The sequence below is a fragment of the Lotus japonicus genome, chromosome 1 (genome assembly GCF_012489685.1).
Source record: "Lotus japonicus ecotype B-129 chromosome 1, LjGifu_v1.2".
In the NCBI taxonomy this organism is placed as follows: Eukaryota; Viridiplantae; Streptophyta; class Magnoliopsida; order Fabales; family Fabaceae; genus Lotus; species Lotus japonicus.
In genome coordinates, this window is record NC_080041.1 from 69,953,797 (window position 1) to 69,966,939 (window position 13,143).

A 13,143-nucleotide genomic window follows, 5' to 3' on the forward strand; every position below is an offset into this window, starting at 1 on the left:
AATACACAGATACTGAAATGAATAACTGTGCAAGCTTCACTGATATGTTTTGGTATTTGAGTTCACCCATAGTCTCCACTGAATAAAGTGAATGGAACTAGGGAGAGGTTGGTATATGAAAGTTGTTGTTAGATGGGGTGTTTGGTAATGGTATATCAAAGCCATGAAGGGCTCCTTATATATAGTGGTGAGTGGGGTAATCCTATTTTTTTTGGTTTCTAAAAACAAAAACAAAAATGATGTGTGAATATTACACTTTTTTAAACACCCACGAAACATGCAATTTGTGATAGTTTTAACCTCTACAAATTATGAGTTTATAAAAACAAATATGCGGTTTGTAGAGATAAAAAACTGCCACAAACTGTAGAAATCGCAAGTGTCACTAAATATTTGGTGTACACCAATGGGGACTCTTTCAAAAATGCCCATGGTTGGCAAGGACATGGCACCTTAGGAGCTATCCAAAGGCTCAGCTGCTTTTCTGGGGTTTTGTCATGAACTGAGATTGCAACTTGAAGGGTGAGTAACAGCTACTTGTCAAAGTCAAAGTACTATACTACTTGTCCAGTTTCTATCTTCATGCTCAACAAATTGAAGGTTACTTGTCAAGTAGCATTCAAGGCATTCGGGGGTTTAAGGGAATTGGGGCCAAAATCCAGGGGCCAGCAAGGCTGAATAAACCTTTTTGAGAACTCATGCATAAACTTATGATAATGACACTTATTGTCCTTCTGTCATCATTTAATGCTTGTTTAAGACACCCGTGTCATGTATGGTCACCATGTGCGACAAAACCTCTGCGTAAGTTAGAACAACCTAACCCCCTATTTTTAAAAATTATCTCACGCTAGTTGAACTACACGTTTGGTGGTAACTAGTGTTTGTATTTCATTACATATAAAAAAGTAGGGGTGTAAAATTTTGATTTTTTTTTTCAATTTTCTTTCTTATTTTCTCTTCATTTTGTGAAAGAGTAAATGGTTAGTTTTCCCATTTTCCCCATTCATTATATATATTTTTTCTTTTCATTTCTGCTATCCATTCAAACAAAGCACTTGGATAAGGTAAAAGTGTATAATTTTCTCCACATTTTTTCCTACTCATTCAATTTTATTTTTTCTGTTATGAATTCAAACAAAGCATGTAGGCAGCCATATATTGTGGCAATAACAAAGACAATACTTGTAAGTGTTGCTTCAAGGGTAAAAACATGTTGCAATTCATTATGATTTATGATTATGAATTTATAATACAGATTGAGCATTTGGGACTCCCTACTAAAGTACTAATCATAGCATCAATTTTTTTTCATTGGTGATATGTATAAGATAATGAACAAGGAGATAAATAATGAAATAATGTATGTAATACAATAAAAGGAAATGTTACAATCTGAGCCACTGATCTCCATTTATGAAGCTCTTGTCCAAAAAGGGCCTAGCTTCTTCATAGTTGAATGATTTTGACCAAGGTACCCTGTGTCTTCTATCTGCTCCTCTTCCATGACACTGATACTCACCAAAAACTGCAGTCCTGAAATACCATAATCTTAGATATAAGTATGCACTTTTAATTATAGAATCATAATCTCAAATCCAGAACAAGTGAGATATTATACTTCTTTCTTTCTGGATGATTCCATTCAGACCATCCTTGAGGATTAATAATATTATCCATGTTGCAATTTGAGTATATTATTCTTGAGTATTCCCCCCATGCTCTCCCAAGGTACACATTGCCACCACTTCCTCCAATGCTACACCCTAAAAAAGAAAAGGCTTATTAGCACTTTTGGTCCCCCAGATTTCAAAAATGTGCAAACGGAGTCCACTAAGTTTAAAAATAGCATTTCACTACCCCGACGTTAAGCTCCGTCAACACTTTTGGTCCCCCGCCAGTTTTCCATCCAAAAACTAACGACTTTGGGGACTAAAAGTGCAATTGAACTCAAAAATTAATTAAAAAAATAGAAAAACATTAAAAGCCCTGCAAACCCTTGATCTTCATCTTCTTCCTCAATCATCTTCAAATTCAGAACTGAAATTCACACAAAAAAGAGGTAATATGACATTGCAAGAACCATACCACTACCAGTAGGGAGAAAGTAAAGAAAAAGAAAATAAAAATATCAGCACATAACATACCCATTCCTACACATTGGCCATGTAGGGAGGCCAATAATAGTGTGGGCATCTTCGAGCAGCTCAACAACTATCGCCCAGTAAACAGAACTTGAAGAAACCTTCATGTGATTAGAGTTGATTTGTGCATAGGAGAGGGTTTTTCCTACCCATAAAATGAAGAATAAACCCAGAAAAATAACCTCATCAACCCACATCAAAAAACCAATATTTATCAAAACCCAAACGAAATTTATCACAAAAGATGAAGCAGAGACCCAAGTCGTTCCAGATCCAGATCCTTGTTCTATACACCAAATCGAAATGACCCAAAACCTACAGTCACCACCGCGCCATCACAGCTTCCACCTTCCTCGTCCTTCGATCTACAACTTCCATTGTTTCTTGTTTATTGTGCAATTCATCTTTTGTTATTGCTTCAATTCATTCCTTGCATGCTTGATCATGTTGTAGAGAATCAATCTGTCATATTAAGGAATTAGGTTCATTTCATAGTTAAAGAAGAATGAAATGAAGATCAGGCTTCATTTCTTAATTGATTTGGAGAATATGGAGATGTTTGGGAGAGGAAGATATTTTTTTTTTGGGTTTTTTCTGGGCAAGGGGATGAAGATGATGAGGGAGATGACTGAGGAGATAACTTTATGGGTTTTTGTAGGTTTTTTTAATATTTTAATTAATTATTTTTTGTTTAATTACATATTTACCCTTAGAACCGTTAGTTTTTGGATGGAAAACTTGCGGGGGACCAAAAGTGTTGACGGAGCTTAACATCGGGGTAGTAAAATGCTATTTTTAAACTTGGGGGACTCCGTTTGCACATTTTTGAAACCTGGGGGACCAAAAGTGCTAATAAGCCAAAAGAAAAACCTGTATCCTCATGTGGCGAATCCCTGTGATGCGCTGCAATGGCTCCGTAGTTCTCAGCTATTGACTCAATACGACAGTTCTGCAAGTGTACGTTTGAAAATTCTCCCATAATTGATTCTAAATTCAAGCTTATGTGAGTAGTTTCTGAATTTCAGAATTGATTCTGAGGAAAAAGAAGTTGATTCGAACATACTATAAATGGACTCGTTAGCTACTTTATAATCTTACCTCATATAGTGATTTTGCACTACCAAAGATGAAATCAACTTTGCCTTGGATGAGACACTTGTAGAAGTAATGGGTTCCTGTGCTGTCTAAAAGAGTGTCCTGTGTTCCCTTAATCTTAACTCCATAGAACATGGCTCTATCACTGTCTACTCTTAGTGTCACTGCTTGCATTCCTTTTGTACCAGGTGCTGTAACTACTGTGTTCTGCAACAACCACCCAATAATATCACAAATTCCAAAATTTCTCTTGGTAATTCATTATGTGTTTATGCAATAAAATATAGCCTGTTCGATTGCATACTTATTGGAGCTTATCTAGTGTTTTGTCAAGTAGATAAGCTCCAATAAGTGCTTTTTGATTCGCATCCCATCCAATTCATAATGTTCTTACCTCAAAAGTGATCTCAGTTGCACAAAAATAATCTGATTCTACTGCTACAGTTGCTGAGCCATAAGTGCCTAATGCTTGGCCATTTGGACCTTTATCTGATGACTTGCTATTCCAAGTAATCACAGCACTTGCTGTTTGATTTCTTTTACCTATAAATGATACATAAGGCTTGGTTTTTGTCACAAGCACTTTTTCTCTGCACAAATTGCATATAAAAAATGGTGAAAAAAACATAAAAGTTTTTTCATGATAAGGTAAGGAGTAAGTGTAAAGCAATGAAAATTAAGGCAAAGAATGAAAACAAATGCTTTTTACTAGAACAAGATAGTGAAACAAAGGTGATTAGGGTTTCAAATTGTGGTAGCGGGCAAATGCAGGTTGAAAGGGCCGCAATTACCGCGATGCGGCACAATTTAGAACCATGAAGGTGATGAAAGTAAAAGAAAAAAAAAGAAAAATTCTGAAAAATGTAGATTTTGACCTGTAAACTCCTGGGAAAATATAGATTTTGACCCTTTGTGTGTTGTGATCTGGAACCATATCCACTGCACCTTGAACAGTTTTTGAATGTCCCCTTCCATGCTGATCAACCATGATAACTCTAACATCTTTGCTCATCCACCTTCAAATCTTCCCAACTAATGTAGCTCCTAACTCTGTTGTCCTGTCCACCTTCTGCTAAATCTACCTGAGAAAACATCATAAAAGCCAATACAAACAAGACTACAACTCTCAAAGACAACCCCATGATTTGAAACTCCAATGAGAAACAAAGGGTGAGTTGTTCATGAAATAGCTGGTTGCAATAAATAAGCAAGCATTATGATGATTCTTTCAAATCCTAATGGTAAGGCTTGCATTGCATGATGCCATTATGAATCATCAAGAGGAAACTTTCATAATATATGCAAGGAATGAAAATGGGTTTTTTTTTTTTTGAGTTTAAAAGGGACCCTTTGTGTTAAAGCTTTTTTTTTAGCAAAATGAGACTCTGCCTAATGCAGTTGAAAGAGTGTTGTGTAACTAAGTGTGTTTTTATTTGTAAACTTGATCATGTAAAGTGTGAGACGGTTGGTGGAATATTAGTTCAGAAAGGGTGAACTTTGCAACATGGAGAGCGGTTGAAGAATCATGGGGTGAAGACACTGGTTGCAAGTGCAACTACCCCCCACTATGGTCTTGGTTATTTCTTATTTTTGGTGAACTAGTTTTGGATCTTTTCAAAATTTTCATATTTCCCTCCTTTAAAAATGATGAACCACCAAATCAACTGTCACTTGCTCAAATTTTTGTTTAATAGTTTTTCATTTTCATTTTCATTTTTATATTGTTTTGCTGCAACATATGAATTACTGATGAGATTTTGGAACTTTGTTGATTTTTGAAGTTATGGTTCAGCTACTACTACAAATGAGAATATTTTACTAATGAGAATATTTAAGGGTTTTATGCTGAGAAATCAGTAGATAAATTATTATTAGGAATGATGTTGGTCCCACACCTAAACTCTTGAATTGTGAGGACATGATGAATTAATAGTTATTGTAATGCTCTTTTATATGCCATAAGATAAGATCAGGAGATCAAATACTACTTGAAAGCATGGACGGACCCACGTTGTGGCTGGGTGTGGCTATAGCCACACAAATTTTTTTAATTTTTTTTTGTTAACATCATATATAGCGGCGGTTCTGGATCCGCCGCTAAAAGTTTTGTGTTAATGTATGGTGACGGTCAAAAGCGCCGCCATAGCTTAATAAGTAAAAAAAATTAAAATTCACGCTTAACATCAAATTAGAACGCGGTTTTCTTTCTTTCTTTCTTCCATTGCTGCTTTTCGGCATTCATCAACTTAAAACCCTTTTCCCCAAAAATTGAAAACCCACCAATTTTCACCTTCATAAATTTCTCATCGCATTGAGAACCCTGATCACCGCACCAATCAACCACAATTCAAGAGGAAATTCAATTTATTCATTGTCTCTCAGGTAAATCAACTTCGTAATTCACCTTACTGCGCTACACACAATTCATGTTGGATGATCTTTTCCTATTTCTATTTTTTTTAATTTTCAATTTTTAAAGATTTTTTTTTCGGTTTATGAACTTATTGCATGCGTTGAGTTGGATCGACTTTTTGGGTGAGAACTTTCGCTTGTGAACTCAGCATATTTGAGTTCTTTGATGGAACCATGTTGGGTTTGGAGCTACCTCCGTTTGTTTTTTATGATAAGTTTTCCTGTTTTGATTCTTGATTCGTGCCTGCAAACTTTGGAATGTTAAATTAGAAGCATTGTAATGTTTTTCCCAAAAAAAAAACAAAATTTATCCTTTTTACTGCACAAATTAGTCTTAACTTGCTGCTTTTCGGCATTCATCAACTTTAAACCCTTTTCCCCAAAAGTTGAGAACCCACCAATTTCCACCTTCCTAAAGTTCTCATCACATTGAGAACCTTGATCACCGCACCAATCAACCACAATTCAAGAGGAAATTCAATTGATTCATTGTCTCTCAGGTAAATCAACTTCGTAATTCACCTTACTACGCTACACACAATTCATGTTGGATGATATTTTCCTATTTCTATTTTTTTTAATTTTCAATTTTTAAATTTTTTTTTGGTTTGTGAACTTATTGCATGCGTTGAGTTGGATCGACTTTTTGGGTGAGAATTTTCGCTTGTTAACACAGCAGATTTGAGTTCTTTGATGGAACCATGTTGGGTTTGGAGCTACCTCCGTTTGTTTTTGCTGATAAGCTTTCCTGTTTTGATTGTTGATTCGTGCCTGCAAACTTTGGAATGTTAAATTAGCAGCATTGTAATGTTTTAAAGCAAAATTTATACTTTTTACTGCACAAATTAGTCTTAACTTTTCATGGTTGAATAAACTTTTGTGCTATTCATGTGAGATTATAGTACTTCTTGCTTGCTACCTAATATAATTTCTACTTTGTATTTTAGTCTATAATTTCTTTTATGTTTAGCCACACCGATATATAATGTCTGGATCCGCCCCTACTTGAAAGGCAAGTGTTATTATTTTGTCAAGGTAACAAATCGTAGATACTTCTTCTATTCATGATCGGCTTAATAAACTGCAAAACCATGTAATGAGTAGCCATTACATGATCTAATAATAACTCAACACACACATGCTTCCATCACCCGTTATATGTAGGCAATATATATATAGTTGGTTAGGCTCATTGAATCATTTCAACATGCTCAATTTAGTTGGTTTCTACAATTTCATATAGCAGATTCATCAAGAAAATAAGTTACGAAATGGGAACTTCTGTTTTTTGGTTAAAGCAGATTAATCTTGTAAATTGTAATTGCCTTAATAATCTCATTTTTTGCGTTTTAATAGAGATTTTAAAATATTAGAACTGTTTTTCTAACATGAGATTAGTTAGTCATATTTTTTTTCTGTAAGTATCTGTACGTGGCTTAGCAAAAAAAATGTATCTGTACGTAATGAGTGTTTTTAAGATTAAGTAAAACATGTAAGTAAAAAATTGTATAGACAGAAAAAGCTACAAACTAATGGGCCTATCTATTAACAGCAGAAGCTCCAATATGGAGTGTGTAACTCAGAAAATCTCCAGAAGATGCACCAATCTTTGCAAGCAAGCTAGTCCACCGGAGAATTAGCTTTTCTATAGGAATATGTGATACTCACGGGCGGAACTAGAAAATTTGGGTTGGGGGGACTAAAATTTAGCACATCAAACAAAATTAACAATCACTAGTTGAAAGGGAAGTACAAAAAACTTTATGGGGGGAGAAAAATAACTTTTAATACTATTTTATTAAGGAATAATTTTCTCTTGGAAGGCAACTGCCCCATTTTGCGACTACCTAGTTCTTCCTCTCGAGATACTCCCAATTTCGATTAAGACTTGGAGGGGAGGGGAAGGGAAGGAAAGGAAGGGGAGAAATTTTAATTCTTAAGGGCATTTTTGTCTAATAAACTATTCGTCATCCAATTCCCCCAAATTTGAGGGGAGATAAAATTGAGTTATGAGGGATATGAAACATTAAAATCAATCTGCGATTAGACCTTTTTGTTTCTGGCTATCCTGGCTTGTTATTAACATTGTTTTCTATTTTTGTTTGAAAGTTGCTCTGATTATGTCACTCATGCCAGCTTTCTTTATGTAGCTTTTCTATTAAGTATGATTATACAAGAGAATTTTTGTTTGGATTCACCATTTTCAAGGAACATCAACATTCTGCCACTATTGGTAAAATTGGTCAATAAGCCAGGCTAACTTGTACACAGGTAAGAAAGAAATTTCAAGTTATGAATGGATGGGGTCATGGGAATATGATAACTGGAAGTACTATATTTGCTTGCATCACTGGCTGTGGAAATCTTTGTCAGTAAACTATAAGTCCTAACTCTCAAGTCTCATGCATATGATCTTTTTAAAGCTACTCCCTCCGGTCCTATTTATAAGCAACAAAAAAAAATTCACATAGTTTAAGAAATGTAGTTAAACTAGATAAAATGCATTAAATTTGTCTTAAATTAAAATGAACTTCCAAAATTACCCTTTATTATTAGTGTTGGAAAGTGGAAAAGAGAGTGAATAATTAATGAGACACATTTTACAAGTTAGAATTAATAAGGGCATCATTGGAAAAAATTAATTAATATAGCTCAAACTTTCATTTGGTTCTTATAAAAAGGACCAAGATTTTTCTTCTCTTTCATGCTTATAAATAGGACCGGAGGGAGTAATTTATTAAGCTGCACTCACATGTTGTAGGGTTCTAAACCAGTAAGTAAACCCTCAAATTCAGCCTAGGATACTGTGAATCGTCCATTTGTATATGATATGATTGGTTCCAAGATTCAACTAAATTTATAAACTAATAGATGGAAACAAACAAAAAACATCTTTTCTTAAATTTTCACTTGGTGGACAGCATCTAAAAGGATATTAAGCTAGTTTAAATAAATTGCAACCAGCTCTTAGTTTAAGAATAAAATGTAAGGTAAGACTGCCTACATTAGATCCACAAAGTGGACTTAGCCCCTCCCTGGTTCTCGTACATAGCGGGAGCTTTATAGCACCAGATTTGACATTTGCCCTTGTATTTTAAGAATAACATACATCAGCTATAAGGTGTGTAATAGACAAAAAGATAAGTCAATCTGTTTGACATTTGGTCTGCAGAAAATAGGACTAACACGGATCCTCACTGATCAACAACACTATCCTTCTCTCTGCACTTTTCCTCATGGAGGATCATTTCTTATCCTTCCCCATCCTTCTCTGTCTTACCCTCTTAATGGTTATGATCTTAAGCACCATAAAGAGATTCAAAACAACTAACACAACCTCCAATCTTCCTCCAGGGCCATGGAAGCTGCCGATTTTTGGAAGCATACATCACCTCATTGGCTCCCTCCCCCACCGCCGGCTGAAAGAGTTATCCCAAAAATATGGCCCTCTAATGCACCTGCAGCTTGGAGAGACATCAGCCATAGTGGTTTCTTCTCCAGAAATTGCCAAAGAAGTGTTGAAAACTCATGAAATCACATTTGCTCAACGACCTCGCTTTCTCGGTGCAGAAATTGCAGCTTATGGCTGTACTAACATTGTCTTCTCACCATATGGAGAGTATTGGAAGCAGCTAAGAAAACTATGCACAGTGGAGCTGTTGAGTGCTTAACGTGTGCGATCATTCCAATCAATTAGGGAGGAAGAGGTATCGCATTTAATGAGATATATATCTATGAACACAGGATCCTGTATCAACCTCACGGATAGAGTTTTATCTATGGCATATAGCATCGTCGCAAGAGCAGCTTTTGGTGATAAATGCAAGGACCAAGAAGCATATGTCTTCTTCATCAAGAAAAGTAAGAGATTGGCTGAAAGTTTCAGTGTTACTAACTTGTTTCCTTCCCAACGTTGGCTACATGTGGTTACTGGAATGATGCATAAGTTGAAGGAAATACATAGAAATAATGATATAGTTCTTGAAAATATCATCAGTGAAGCAACAACAAAGACTGGAGGAGATGGAAGTCTTCTGTTTGTTCTTTCGAATCTGAAAGATCATGGTGCCCCTGAATTTAACTTGACAATCAACAACGTAAAAGCCGTTATTCAGGTTAGTTTATGTTTCTTTCTGCTTTATTTCATGTTTTCATTTTAAGACTAATGTAAGAAATTACAAATTGGACATTATTCCTTGTTGGTGATTTTAGAATCATCAATGTATTTTAGTAGTAATGTGATCTACTATAGGCTGATGCAATTACGCGTTAGGCTCGGAATCGAGTCAGGTTAGTGCGGAGTGCACGCTCGGTGAGCCAACGCATAATTGACCGCGAATACGAACCGGGGTCCAAGGGGCGGAGCCCCTGGCTGGGGTCCCGCTGGCTGGAAATTGTTTGAACAATTGTGACTTTTCGGAACAATTGTGACTTTTCGGAACAATTGTAGCTTTTCGGAACAATTGTGATCATTCGTGCAAACACAACCTTCTATATAAGGTTGCTTGCAGCCTAAGGAAAGAGATACAGAAAACCAGAAAACAGAATTCTGAAACAGAAATTCGAACAACACAACATCTCTCTACTTTCTTAATCTGTTCTCTTGTGCCAAGAAACAGATTGATTGTCAAGCATTATCCCAACAAAGATTTCGTGAACCCAGGCAATTATAGGGTCGAAATAATTTGTTCGGAAAGTGGACGCTCACGATTCTTGACTTTATCCAGGATTATCACAACCAGATTTCTAACAAACGAACAAATTATTTTTCTGATAATCATGGCTGGAGAAGGCGCTGTCAAGGAGATGACTACTAAGTTCGGGAAATTGGACAAGTTTCAAGGACAAGACTTCAGGCGTTGGCAGAAGAAGATGCATTTTTTGTTGACAACATTGAAGGTGGTATACGTCCTGTCTACACCGATTCCTGAACTTCTGGAGGAAGAAACTGTTGAAAATATAAGAAGCAGATCAAAGTGGGAGAATGACGACTACATATGCAGAGGACACATTCTTAACGGTATGTCTGATCCTTTATTTGATATTTATCAAAATGTGGAATCTGCAAAGGAATTGTGGGATTGTCTTGAAGCCAAGTACATGGCAGAGGACTCATCCAGTAAGAAGTTCTTGGTGACTGATTTCAACAATTACAAAATGGTTGAATCAAGGTCTGTCATGGAACAATACAATGAACTTCTACGAATTCTTGGACAATTCACACTGCACGGATTGAAGATGGATGAAACAATATCTGTCTCAAGTATCATAGACAAGTTGCCCCCTTCATGGAAGGATTTCAAACACAATTTGAAGCATGGAAAAGACGAACTGTCTTTGGTCCAACTTGGAAGTCACTTGCGCATAGAAGAATCTCTAAGAGCGCAGGAGAGTGACAAGGAAAAAGGAAAAGAAGTTGCTGGTCCCTCGGTTAATATGATCGAGGAGGGTAGTAAGAACAATAACAACAAAAACAAAGGAAATAAGCGTGCTTTCAAGAACAACAAAGGAAGTTTCGGTTCTAACAAGAAACCGAAACTAGAATGCTGGAAGTGTGGTAAGACAGGCCACTTCAAGAGGGATTACCGTTCTGGAAAGAAGCATGATAACGCGAATGCAAGTGGTTCGGGAAAGGGGTCTAAGGATCAATCCCAAGAACAAGGTCAGAAATCAATTCATAACTTGAATATTTTGATTAAACATTCAGCTTCATTAATTTCTGAAGCATTTTATGTGCAAGATGATGCTATTGCGTGGTGGATTGATTCTGGCGCCACAACACATGTTTGCAAGGATCGTTTCTGGTTCAAGACTTTTGTTCCAGTGGAAGATGGATCTGTCCTCTACATGGGAGATCATCACTTTGATCCTGTTGAAGGCAAAGGAAGCGTGGTGTTAGAATTCAGTTCTGGAAAAACTATTACTTTGTTTAATGTTTTGTATGTTCCTAAACTACGTAAGAACTTAGTTTCTGGTCCTGTATTGAATAAGCTTGGATACAAGCAAGTGTATGAATCCGATAAATATGTATTATCAAAGTCTGGTGTGTTTGTAGGATTTGGATATTATAATAATGGTATGTTTATGTTGAATTTGAATGGAGTTCCTAATGATTCTGGTTCTATATTTATGTCTTCTTTGAATGTTACCAATTCATCTTTATGGCATGCTCGTCTAGGACATGTACACTATAAAAGAATGCTTGAAATGTCTAAAGATGATTTAATTCCTGTTTTTGATGGAAATATAGAAAAGTGTAAAACTTGCATGTTAACAAAGATCACTAGGCAACCTTTTAAAAGCATAACAAGGAAATCTGTCATACTTGAATTGATACATAGTGATTTATGTGATTTGCATGCTACTCCATCATTAGGACATAAAAAGTATCTTGTCACTTTCATAGATGATGCATCTAGATTCTGTTATGTTTATTTGTTGCATTCTAAAGATGAAGCCTTAGATAAATTTAGAGTTTATAAAACTGAAGTTGAATTGCAACAGAATGTGATGATTAAAACATTACGTACGGATAGAGGTGGTGAATATTATGATCCTGAATTCTTTCAATCCGTAGGAATCATTCATGAGACTACGACACCTTATACACCTCAACAAAATGGTGTGGCTGAAAGGAAGAATAGAGTTCTTAAAGAAATGGTGAACGCCATGTTATCCTATTCTGGTTTGAGTGAAGGGTTTTGAGGAGAAGCCATGTTAACGGCTTGCTATTTATTAAATAGGGTTCCTAACAAAAGGAACAAGACTACCCCATATGAACTTTGGTATAAGAAACGACCCAACTTAACATTTCTACGTGTTTGGGGTTGTAGGGCCGTGGTCAGACTCCCGGATCCTAAAAGGAAAACTTTGGGTGAAAAGGGTGTAGCTTGCATCTTCGTTGGATATGCTGAACATTCCAAAGCCTATAGGTTCTATGTTATAGAACCTAATGACTCGGTTTCTATTAACACAATTATAGAATCAAGAGATGCCATATTTGATGAGAATTGTTTCTCTTCTATACCTAGACCAAAGGACCTTATATCTAAGTCGGATGAACCCACAAAGGATGATCATTCAACTGATGTACCAAGTCAGACACTCGAACATCGGAAAAGCAAAAGAGCTAGAAAACCTAAATCTTATGGTAAGGATTTTCAATTATATTTAGTTGAGGGATCAAAGGATCAGATTGATAATCAATACTATTATTGCTATAGTATAGAGGAGGATCCAAGAACGTATGATGAAGCTGTGAAATCTCGAGATTCTGCTTTTTGGAAAGAAGCAATTGATGAAGAGATGAGTTCTATCATGGAAAATAATACTTGGGTATTATCTGATTTACCACCAGGTTGTAAACCATTGGGTTGCAAATGGATCTTCAAAAAGAAGATGAAAGTCGATGGTACAATTGACAAGTTTAAAGCTAGATTGGTAATCCAAGGCTTTAGACAGAAGGAAGGGATTGATTACTTCGATACCTATG

The 13,143-nt window shown here is 36.0% G+C and overlaps 1 pseudogene; it reads right to left on the minus strand.

The window, feature by feature from the left end:
• Positions 1 to 1,196: 1,196 nt before the first annotated feature.
• LOC130744378 (pectinesterase QRT1-like) lies at positions 1,197 to 4,797 on the minus strand (annotated as a pseudogene).
• Positions 4,798 to 13,143: the final 8,346 nt, after the last annotated feature.